The sequence below is a fragment of the Pinus tabuliformis genome, chromosome 5_1 (genome assembly GCF_031772625.1).
Source record: "Pinus tabuliformis cultivar Carrire ecotype Pingquan chromosome 5_1, CPIR1, whole genome shotgun sequence".
Taxonomy (NCBI): Eukaryota; Viridiplantae; Streptophyta; class Pinopsida; order Pinales; family Pinaceae; genus Pinus; species Pinus tabuliformis.
Genome location: NC_142305.1, coordinates 524,387,372 through 524,400,023, shown reverse-complemented (window position 1 = coordinate 524,400,023; position 12,652 = coordinate 524,387,372). Strand labels below are relative to the sequence as shown.

Below are 12,652 nucleotides of genomic sequence, written 5' to 3'. Positions count from 1 at the left end.
CTCTATTCTCACAACACACCATACACAATAACTCGCTTAACATTTGATCGCCATTGATCCTTACAGTGATCGATGATCGATCAAACCTGCACACGGAATATTCATCTTATCTATGAAACAACACACAGACGCACAAATTCGCACTGAACACATACTTTTCTATTATATAGAGTCGATTACAAGCTAAGGCATTTCAGCATTAGGCAGATGTTCTCCCTCAACTACATTGTATCCCACACTCTAGTTACACAAATTCTATCTATTGCTCTCTATCTCTATTGAACACGCAGGTTCATCATATATATATAAAGAAACATTGGATCGGATCACTGGGAAGGATTCGATCACATCCTTTTCTCAAATCTCTCAACTAATGCATACATATGGAAGATTACATTTAATAAAGTCGACTTATCGCTTCCATCATTTTAGCCCTATTTTAACAGAATTTCCCCTGTTTTGCTCCGATGGTCCACGTCCTCTTCCTTGCTCCGCTTTGGATTCCTTCTTTAATGAAGAGTGTCAGATGCTCCTGCATCAGACTCCCGAGGCACAAAAATTTATGACTTCCTAGTCATATGCTTCTCCTTATCCTTACCAATTCTACCCACATCCCTATGGAATTGCCTTTATGATCTTTTGTGAGCTGCATCCAACCTCTGCAGTAACAGACTTCTTTGCTATAGGATACCTCACCAAGCTTTCTCCTGAGCTTTAGTCTTTTCGCATCCTTCTAGTTCTCTCCTTTGGAACCAATTGAGCACTCCTTGGTCTAGGTTGCTGCAAGTCTTCTCACCTCCTGCTGTCGTTCGTTGCTCGACAGTGAAAACCATAAACTCACCATACTTCAACAATTGTACCTCATTCTCCTTCTGCTTGCAATCTTTTCCTTCTCACAGGAAATCTTCTTCCCTTAACCTTTCCCTGCTCTGATACCACTTGATGAAAGGAGATTTTGGGGGTATACCAATTTCCGCTTTCTTTATAAATTTCGATCCTAAGGCTTGTGGGTTATGGACCCACAAACCTATCGGAAGCATTTAACTGAGGCCTTAAGCCTTTAAACTCAGACCACAACACTTTATCAGATTTTCCTTTAAAAACACGTGACCATTCATTTAATTCGAATATACACAGGATTACACAGGAAAACCCGCAGCCCGAACCATAAGCTAAACTTCAAAAATTATACACCCGCATTTATAAATTGTCAGGTCCGCACATCCAAGACATCTCTCCAGCGCTACTTCTCCAATCTCTGATCTGCCCGATCTCTGCCGTCCATTTCTTTCTCCGATCCAACGGCTATTGACACATTGCTTAATCGCATATCGGCATTCCACCACGTCGTCCCTTGACCTATGTCTAATGCGATTTGCAACTAAATCTTGACCGCCGATCTGAATCCTGATCCGACGGTTGTTGATTCAACCGATCAATAAACTTGCTTGACAAATCTTTCGTCGTTGATTTACACTTCGTGGATCCAACGGTCCACGATGATTTCGGGTGGACAAGTAGCACGAGGATTACTCGCCCGAAAAGCGATTTCCTCTCTCCTCTTTGTTGCTATGTTTCGAACGATTAGTGAAATATCATTCCTGTGGCGAAACTACTTTCCTCGCGCTCTAATGCTCACGCATCTAAGCTTTGCGATGACCATTTGATCTATGAGATCCGACGGTTCAAATCTACTTCCGGTTCTCTTCACCTTCCTCCATGACTGTCTGTCGATCCAAATAATCTGACGGTTCCCGTTCCTTTCTTCCTACGTCGTTGATCTTCTGCTATTTGATGGATCTCTGCGCTTAACACGGCTTCGCTCTACCATCTCTATTCTCACAGCACACCATACACAATAACTCGCTTAACATTTGATCGCCATCGATCCTTACAGTGATCGATGGTCGATCAAACCTGCACAGGAATATTCAGCTTATCTATGAAACAACACACAGACGCACAAATTCACACTTAACACATACTTTTCTATTATATAGAGTCAATTACAAGCTAAGGCATTTCAGCGTTAGGTACAAGTTCTCCCTCGACTACATTGTATTGCACACTCTGGTTACACAAATTCTATCTATTGCTCTCTGTCTCTATTGAACACGCAGGTTCATCATATATATATATATAGAGAGAGAGAGAGAGAGATAAGGAAACATTGGATCGGATCACTGGGAAGGATCTAATCACATCCTTTCCTCAAATCTCTCAACTAATGCATACATATGGCATATTACATTTAATAAAGTCTTCTAAAGACTTATCGCTTCCATAATTTTAGCTCTGTTTTAACGAAATATCCCATGTTTTGCTCCGATGGTCCACGTCCTCTTCCTTGCTCCGCTTTGGATTCCTTCTTTAATGAAGAGTGTCGGATGCTCTTGCATCACATTGAGAGGCAAGCCCATAAATGAAGTGTCACATCTTGTGTGTAAACATTGGAATTTCAAACAATTAAGATAACATAACAGGGCTTACCTACATCTTATCTCATACTTCTCAGCAAGTTCTTATGATGAGTACACATATGATAAAGCATATTACCTTGATGGTCTTATCATCCCCTCATGTAATTATGAAAGCGTTGGTAGGTAGGGTGTGAACAAGCAATATCATTCACACCACTAACATGTGTTTAAATTATATCAATGTTAATAAATATACTTTCAATACAAACTTAATTTTACAGACAACGCAAACCTACCCTCCATTAGCTAATATTATAAAAGCAACAATCATGAAAAATAAGCACTAAAGATGTGAACCTAAGTATAGCTTTTCTATTACATATCAAAGTTTTAGGAAAAACTCTCGAATCTCACACACTTTAGTAAGATCATACTAGGCCTTACCTACATCTTATCTCATACTTCTCAGCAAGTTCTTAGGGTGTGAACAAGCAATATCATTCACACCACCAACATGTGTTTAAATTATATCAATGTTAATAAATATACTTTCAATAAAAAGTTAAAAACTTAATTTTACAGACCTACAAGAATGTACAGGTTGGCCATGAAAGCCACAAGAGTGTTTGTGTTTACGATTTTAGATTCAAACCAAATTCTTGAGTGTCATGGAAAAATCAACAAGCTTACGCTTGAATTAAGCACACGCAAACCTGCCCTCCATTGGCTAATATTATAAAAGCAACAATCATGAAAAATAAGCACTAAAGATGTGAACCTAAACATAACTTTTCTATTACATATCAAAGTTTTAGGAAAAACTCTCGAATCTCACACACTTGAGTAAGATCATACTACCTCGAAACCAAAATTTTAGGAAAAACTCTCGAATCTCACATACTTGAGTAAGATCATACTACCTTGAAACCATTGCAAAAGGAGAAATCATTGTGCAAAAAGCAAATATTCCAATGTATTAAAGGACAACAGTATTTTGTAGGATAAAAGTATGGGAAACAACGCCTATGCCTATAATCTAGGATACCGGAGGTAGCCCCACCTACCGCCAGTTGGGCATCCATAGATTGTACTCAGATTTCACTGTTGCATAATAATAATAATAATAAAACCCTCAATATTGCACCGACTTTCCCAAATTGGGTTTTTCTGGGGACAATTGTCCAAAAATAACAGTGTCATTTTTATTGTGCGCTAGTATTTTCTCAATTTCCAACACTATTATTTTCCACAGTTTTATTTGTGAAGGTTGCAGTGTATTTATTTCGATGTTGTCGTAGCAATAAACTGAATAATTAATTTATCAGTTAGAAGAAATAATACCATTTGCTACAATAGGATTCCAGTTGTAGGAATTTTCACATGGTATCAAAGCGTGAGTGATCAGTCGAGAGCTCAGAAGCGAAAGAAGAGAATTTCAGGGGGAGCAACAAGCCGAAATTCTTGAGGCAGTGTAGTGCTCAGACAAGCCGGCCGAATTGTTGGGCAAAGGTTCGATTTTCAGTTGCAGGAGTGCAAAAAATTTGATTTGCCCAGGAGAGTGATTCCAGCAGTCAAAGGGAGCAGCTACAGCTCAGAGTTTCGTTGAGCAGATTCCTATTTGGACGCAAAGGGTTTTGTTGCAGGTTGCAGAAGCATTATCCGCATCGGGTGGAAGAGAAAAGCACACATAACAGAGGGAATTCTCCCTAGTTGAGAGGTAGTGTTATATTATGCAACTAGGGTAAAATTCCACTTTGGACAACTCATTCGATGAAAATAATTATTGCATGAAATTCCTCTTTTCAAGAGGACCAAAATCGACCTAAAGATCACTCAAATCAGACAAGGAGAAGTGTGTTTTTGAATTAAATCCCGCACATGCAAATTGTCAAGGTCAACTTCAACATCATGTAGGGTCATGAAGCCCAAACGACATGTCTATTCACCCTCATCGATTCATATAAATACAAGAGACCTTCATCCTCATTTGGCATAATCTCAACATGCACAATCTTCTCTCTCCTCTGATTGGTTCGTACAGCTTACTGGGCATATCATTTCTCTCACACGTGGGGCAAGAAGGACGAATTTCCAGACAAATTAGAGGGTCGAAAATTTCAGAATTTTGTTGCAGGGTTGACCAGCGTTGACCCGACACTTTGACCAACAATTTGACTACGATTTTTGGGTACAAATTTTGGTTTAGGAAGGCCGCACTGATTGGCACAGGAACCGAGGAATTCTAGGCACACTGACCAAGGTTGCACTGATTAGCACAGGAACCGAGGAATTCTAGGCACACTAACCGAGGTTGACCACAGACTTCAAGTGCAGAATTTGACCGAGTTTGACCGTTGATTTAGTGATTGTTTTGGGTTGACTTTGACCCTCATTCAAGGCCGCATTTGACTACCTTTGATCGAACTGCTGAAGAGTTGTTTTGACCATGGAAAGTTGACTGGTTAGGGCACATACTGTTGTTGACTAGACAAATTTTCACTTGAGTTGACTCTTGTTGACTCTGTCTCTGATTTGGATAGCTCATTGGATATTGGATATTGAAATTGATCTTGGATGATGTACTCTCTCTGCTGAACATTTGAAGACAATCTAATAAGAAGATTTGCAAGGGTTTTCCTCATAGTGGGTTTTGCCCTGGTCATTAACCAAATTTGGTGTCTCTTGTCTCTTGGTTGTCTTTCATTGTGCATTTGTTTAATTGTTCTATCTACTATTGCTCTACTCTCATTTGAAGAAGTGGAAGTGAAATGTTAAAATGGATGCTATTGGATATTGTTGAAGTGATAGCTGCAACATAGAACAAATTGATGAAAAATTAACATGTGTGAGGGTGTGTGTGATGTGGAACAAGAAATTATATAAATCTAGATGTATATATCAAACCACTAATTGAGTGGTACTACCCAAGAACGATGCTAGAAGGAAAAAACATTGAGCAAACAAATAATAGTAACACTATTTTGCTAGAAAACAACAATTGTAGTCACTCGCTACATAAAGTAATATTATATATGAGATCACAAATAAACCACGAGAGCTTAAATAACAAATATACAAAACAATGAATTAACCATACACAAACCTGCCCTCCCTTAGCTAATATTATAATAGTGGAAATCATGAACGATAAGCCCTCATGATGTGAACCCCAATATAACTTTTCCATTTCTTTCATATCAGAGGAAAAAACTTGAATCTCACACCCATGAAAAACATCATACTACCACAAAACCATGACAAAATGATAAATAAGTGTGTAAACAAAATATTTCAATGTATTAAAGAATACTTGTATTCATAGGAGAAAAGTATGGCTCACCCATCCTCTTTCCCACATTCATAGTATATCTAATGCATCAAAGAACAATTGTATTTTGTAGGAGAAAAGTATGGCTCGCCAATCCTTTGTCCCACATTCATAGTATGTCTAGTGCATCTTCACCACTTGAACTTTGTTGGTTGTACAATTATAGTTGTTCACTACGTAAAGAAGATCAATATAGTTGATTATGAGAGCATAGATAAAACATATAATAAATTGAATAGCAAACAAATGGAGCTACAAATTAGTAAAAGATATTTTTAAGTGAAGTGTGTTACATATAGGCATGTTGACTCACCTTCATTAATAGGTAATAACCTTCATTTTCTCTGCTTGTTTCCTTCATTTCCTTTTCCACACCCAAAAAAGGAAACCAAGACCAATTTATAAAAAACATGAAAACAAAAACAAAAACAAAGGAGAACGAGTAGAACAAATCCAATAAGCGAAACCAAGACCAAACTACAAAATGTGGGGGGAAAATACAAAACAAAACAAAGCAAAGGAAAATGAGTACAACAAAAAGCATGGCCATGCTTGAACTCAACAAAACAAAACATGCAGACAAGAACAAAGAAAAAATTCCAAATATCCTCTCTGCACATCATATCTCTTGCAATGTGTTGTCCTCCACTGAAAGGAAAAAAGCGGGTTGAATAAGGTTAAAATACAACACAGTTAGTAATGATAAGCGTATTTCAAAACCAATAATTATTTATAACATGAAACGCACCTCGCTAGAGTTTGTTTTATAACTGTGGACATTCTCTTTTGTATTCCACTTGCTTCTGCTCATCCAAACAAGCTACCTACAGCATATACAACATAAAATATTAGAATCATTATATAAATTAAACTAGAGAGTTGAATGCAATAATCAATCGTAATAAGAAACACACCTTTCTTTGAGATTGTTATATAAAAAGGGAGAGTCCATTTTGTATTTCACATATTCAGGCTCTCTGGAACAAGCCATTTGCCATAGATACATAATAAAATATTAGATTTCTAATCAAAGTTAAATTGGAGAGTTTGAAGGCCTGAACTAAGTTATTCGAGTCAATTTATATTCCATGCTATATGTCAAAAAAATATAAATTTTCTAAACTAGATATACTTCTACTCGAAATAATTAAAACATTGTTTTCATAAGAGGTACTTTTTTCGAAAAATGAATCTAAGCATATCTGAACATATTGAACACCCGGTCGATTGATTAGAGGGTTAGTATGCTTGCTTGCTCAACCTTACCCACGTCCTCTATAGGGAACTGTGTGGGAGTGTCTATATGATGTGGAGCAAGAAAACATACAAATTTAAAGATACCATTTGATATATATGTCAAACCAATAATTGAGTAGCATTACCCAAGAACCATGCTAGAAGAAGAAATAGTCTTGCAAACAAATAATAATAATACTATTTTGTTGTAAAACCACATGACTCACCCATCATCTGTGTTGCATCTGCATTGCTTAAGGTATCTTCTCCAATCAACCATCCCAAACACTATAATTGTAGTCTCTCACTGCACAAAGTAATATTATATATGAGATCACCAATAAACCACGAGAGAATTTGAATAACAAATATACAGAGTGATAAATTAGTTGTACACATACCTACTTTCCCTTGACCCATTAACCAGATCATACTACCTTGAAGTTATGACAAAAGGATAAATTATTGTGCAAACAACAAATATTTCAATGGATTAAAACACAATATTAATATGTAGGAAAAAAGTATTCCTCACCGATGATTTGCATTGGGTTCCTAGAATCTCTCAAGTATCTTCACCACCTTGAAGTTATGACAAAAGGATAAATTGTTGTGCAAACAACAAATATTTCAATGGATTAAAACACAATATTAATATGTAGGAAAAAAGTATTCATCACCCATGATTTGCATTGGGTTCGTAGAATCTCTCAAGTATCTTCACCACTTGACCTTCATTGACTATACAATTGTAGTCACTTAGTACATAGAGCGAATCAATATAGTTAAGTATGAGACCACATATAAAACATTTAATAAATTGAATAGCAAGCAAATGAAGTCACGAATTAGCAATAATTATGATTGAGGTGCAATGCATATAGTTAAGGTGATTCACCTTCATTTATCAATGATAACCTCCATCTCATTCCTTTCATTTTCTCTCCCTGCCGCCTTCCTTTCCTTTCACATTAACCGCATCATACTACCTTGAAGTTATGACAAAAGGATAAATTGTTGTGCAAACAACAAATATTTCAATGGATTAAAACACAATATTAATATGTAGGAAAAAAGCATTCCTCACCGATGATTTGCAATGGGTTCGTAGAATCTCTCTAGTATCTTCACCACTCGACCTTCATTGACTATACAACTGTAGTCACTTAGCAATATAGTTGAGTATGAGACCACATATAAAACATTTAATAAATTGAATAGCAAGCAAATGAAGTCATGAATTAGCAATAATTATGATTGAGGTGCAATGCATATAGTTAAGGTGATTCACCTTCATTTATGAATGATAACCTCCATCTCATTCCTTTCATTTTCTCTCCCTGTCGCCTTCCTTTCCTTTCACACACCCAACAAACAAAACGAAGACCAAACTACAAAAAATGAGAAAAAATGCAAAACAAAAAAGCATGCCCACGCTCAAACTCAACAAAAACAAAACATGTAAACAACAACAATAAAATATTGCAAACTCCCCCTTTGTGCATTATCTCTATTGAAGTGTCCTCTCCTCCACTGAAAGAAAAAAAGGTGGGGTGCATTAGATTAAAATACAGAAATAGATAGTAATGGTAAGCATATTTCAAAACTCATAATTATTCATAATAGGAAACATACCTCCTCTAGAGTTTGTTTTATAATGATAGACACTCCATTTTGTATTCCACTTACTCGTGCTCACGAGAACAAGCCATCTATAGTAGATAGATAATAAGATATTAGAATCGTTATATAAATTAAACTAGAAAGTTGAACGCAACAATCAATCATAATATGAAACATACCTATCTTTGGCATTTTTTATATGACGGGGGATAATCCATTTTGAATTTCACATATTTATGCTCACTGGAATCAACCATCTGCATTAGATACACAATAAAATATTAAAATTCTAACAAAATTTAAACTTGAGTTGAAGGCATGAATTTGTCATCCAACTTAATATTAAAATTCTAACAAAATTTAAACTTGCTTTGAAGGCATGAATTTGTCATGAATTTAGATTTCATGCTATATCTCAAAACATATAAATTTTCTAAACTAGATGTAATTCTACTACGAATAATGCAATCAATGTTATCATTAGAGAAATCATTATTTTTGTAAGAGGTATCTAAGCATATTTAAACATATTGAACACCAAAAATCCTAGGGGCCACAAGTTGGCAGTGTTTTCTATTAGCACAATGATTAATTGGTTAAGGGCCAGTATGCTTCCTTGTTCAACCTTACCATCCTCCTCTCCCAGGGGCCACAAGTTGGTAGTGTTGTCTATTAGCACAATGGTTGATTGGTTAAGGGTCAGTATGCTTCCTTGCTCAACCTTACCATCCTCCTCTCTAGAGGAAGTTTTGAAGAACTGTGTGTGTGATGTGGAGCAAGAAAGCATATAAATCTAAGCATACCATTTGATGTAAATGTCAAACCACTAATTGAGTGGTAATACTCGAGAATTATGCTAGAAGGACAACCTTACCATCCTCCTCTCTAGAGGAAGTTTTGACGAAGTGTGCGTGTGATGTGAAGCTTGATGTGAAGCAAGAAAGCATATAAATCTAAGCATACCATTTGATGTAAATGTCAAACCACTAATTGAGTAGTAATACTCTAGCATTATGCTAGAAGGAGAAAAAGTCAAACAAATGAATAATAATAACACTATTTTGTTGGAAAAGAACACGACTCACCCATCCTCTACATTGCATCTACATTGCCTAAGATATCTTCTCCACTTTACTCTGTCAAACACAACAATTGTAGTCACTACCTACACATTGTAATATTATATATAAGCTTACAAATAAACAGGGAGAGCTTAAGTAACAAATATACAGAGCGATGAATTAACCACACACATACCTGACCTCCCTTCGCTAATATTATAGCAGCAGCAATCATGAACAATAAGCCCTGAAGATGTGAACTCCAATATAAATTTTCCATTTCTTTGCCTAAGTAACGAATATACATAGATATGAATTAACCACACACATACCTGCCCTCCCTTGGGCTAATATTATTAGCAACAGCGATCATGAACAATAAGCCCTGAAGATGTGAACTCCAATATAGTTTTTCCATTTCTTTCCTATCAAAGTTCTGGGAAAAATATTGAATCTGATACCCATGAACAAGATCATACTACCTCGAAACCATGACAAAAGGATGAAACAAATATTTCAGTGTATGCAAGGACAATTGTGTTTTGTAGGAGAAAAGTACGGCTCACCCATCCTCTATGCAACGTTCGTAGAATGTCTAGTGCATCATGACCACTTGATTGCAGACTGTACAATTGTATTTGTTCACTACATAAAGAAGATCAATCTAGTTGATTATGAGAGCATAGATAAAACATATAATAAATTGAATAGCAAATAAATGGAGCCACAAATTAGCAAAAGATAATTTTAAGTGAAGTGCATTGCATATAGGTATGTTGACTCACCTTCATTTATGAAGAATAACCTCCATTTTCTCTGTTTGCTTCCTCCATTTCTTTTTCCACACCCAAGAAACAAAACCAAGACCAAACATATAAAAGCAAAACAAAGGAGAACAAGTACAACATACCCAACAAACAAAACCAAGACCAAACATACAAAAGCAAAACAAAGGAGAAGAAGTACAACATACCCAACAAATGAAACCAAGACCAAACTACAAAAAACAAGGGAAAAAAAAAAAGCAAAAGAAAAGAAAACGACTAAAACACAAAGCATGGCCAAGCTCAAACTCAACAAAACGAAACATGTAGACAAGAACAAAGAAAAGAGTGCAAACATCCCCTCTGCACATCACCTATCCACCAATGTCTTGCTCTACTCCGCTAAAAGGAAATAAAGTGGGCTGGATAAACTTAAAATACACGCAATTAGTAATGGTAAGCATATTTCAAAACCAATATTTATTCATAATAGAAAATGCAAAGCATATAAATCTAAGCATACCATTTGATGTAAATGTCAAACGACTAATTTAGTACTACTCAAAAATTATGTTAGAAGGAGAAAAGGTCAAACAAACAAATAATAATAACACTATTTTGTTGGAAAATAACATGACTCACCCATCCTCTGCACTGCATTTACATTCCCTAAGATATCTTCTCCACTTTACTCTATCAAACACAACAATTGTAGTCACTCACTGCACATTGTAATATTATATAAAAGCTTACAAATAAACCAGGGGAGCTTAAGTAACAAATATAAAGAGGGATGAATTAACCACACACATACCTGCTCTCCCTTGACTAATATTATAGCCAAGGGCAATCATGAACAACAAGCCCTGAAGATGTGAACTCCAATATAACTTTTACATTTAACATGACTCACCCATCCTCTGCACTGCATCTACATTGCCTAAGATATCTTCTCAACTTTACTCTGCCAAACACAACAATTGTAGTCACCCACTGCACATTGCAATATTATATATAAGCTTACAAATAAACCAGGAGAGCTTAAGTAACAAATATACAGAGGGATGAATTAACCACACACATACCTGCCCTCCCCTGGCTAATATTATAGCAGCAGCAATCATGAACAATAAGCCCTCCCTTGGCTAATATTATAGCAGCAGCAATCATGAACAATAAGCCTTAAAGGTGTGAACTCCATTATAACTTTTCCATTTATGTGCTTAAGAAACGAATATACACAGAGATTAATTAACCACACACATACCTGCCCTCCCTTGCTAATATTATAGCAAGGGCAATCATGAACAATAAGCCCTGAAGATGTGAACTCCATTATAACTTTTCCATTTCTTTCCTATCAAAGCTCTAAAAAAATCTTGAATCTAATACCCATGAACAAGATCATACTACCTCTAAACCATGAAAAAACAATGAAAAAAATTTCACTGTATGCAAGGAAGATTGTGTTTTGTAGAAGAAAAGTACACTCACCCATACTCTATGCCACATTCGTAGAATGTCTCGTGCATCATCACCGCTTGACCATTATACACTGTACAATTGTATTTGTTCACTATATAAAGAAGATCAATCTAGTTGATAATGAGAGCATATTTAAAACATATAATAAATTGAATAGCAAATAAATGGAGCCACAAATTAGCAAAAGATAATTTTAAGTGGAGTGCATTGCATATAGGTATGTTGACTCACCTTCATTTATGAACAATAACCTCCATTTTCTCTGTTTGCTTCCTCCATTTCTTTTTCCACACCCAAGAAACTAAACCAAGACATAGCTACAAAAAACATGAAAAGAAAAAGCAAAACAAAGGAGAACAAGTACAACATACCCAACAAATAAAACCAAGAAGAAACTACAAAAAACAAGGGAAAAAAAGCAAAAGAAAGGAGAACGACTAGAACACAAAGCATGGCCATGCACAAACTCAACAAAACAAAACATGTACACAAGAACAAAGAAAAGAGTGCAAACATCCCCTCTGCACATCTCCTATCCACCAATGTGTTGCTCTCCTCCGCTAAAAGGAAATAAAGCAGGCTGAATAAGCTTAAAATACACACAATTAGTAATGGTAAGCATATTTCAAAACAAAAATTTATTCATAATGGGAAATGCAAAGCATATAAATCTAAGCATACCATTTGATGTAAATGTCAAACCACTAATTGATTAGTACTACTTGAGAATTATGT

General features: G+C 35.9%; 1 protein-coding gene across 1 annotated transcript in view; it reads right to left on the bottom strand.

Moving 5' to 3' along the window:
- Positions 1-12,652, bottom strand: part of LOC149165815 (topless-related protein 4-like) — a 35,205-nt gene that overhangs the window by 6,630 nt on the left and 15,923 nt on the right. Inside the window, exons 33-48 of the mRNA XM_089432389.1 lie at positions 12,149-12,477; positions 11,518-11,987; positions 11,247-11,396; positions 10,454-11,125; positions 10,001-10,313; positions 9,865-9,915; positions 9,693-9,743; positions 8,787-8,864; positions 8,620-8,696; positions 8,276-8,517; positions 8,072-8,140; positions 7,212-7,973; positions 6,663-6,725; positions 6,497-6,572; positions 6,062-6,396; positions 5,761-5,921 (exon numbers count right to left, since the gene is read on the bottom strand). The gene's annotated coding sequence lies outside the window, so the exon portion shown is untranslated. The remainder of the gene's footprint in view (positions 1-5,760; positions 5,922-6,061; positions 6,397-6,496; positions 6,573-6,662; positions 6,726-7,211; positions 7,974-8,071; positions 8,141-8,275; positions 8,518-8,619; positions 8,697-8,786; positions 8,865-9,692; positions 9,744-9,864; positions 9,916-10,000; positions 10,314-10,453; positions 11,126-11,246; positions 11,397-11,517; positions 11,988-12,148; positions 12,478-12,652) is intronic.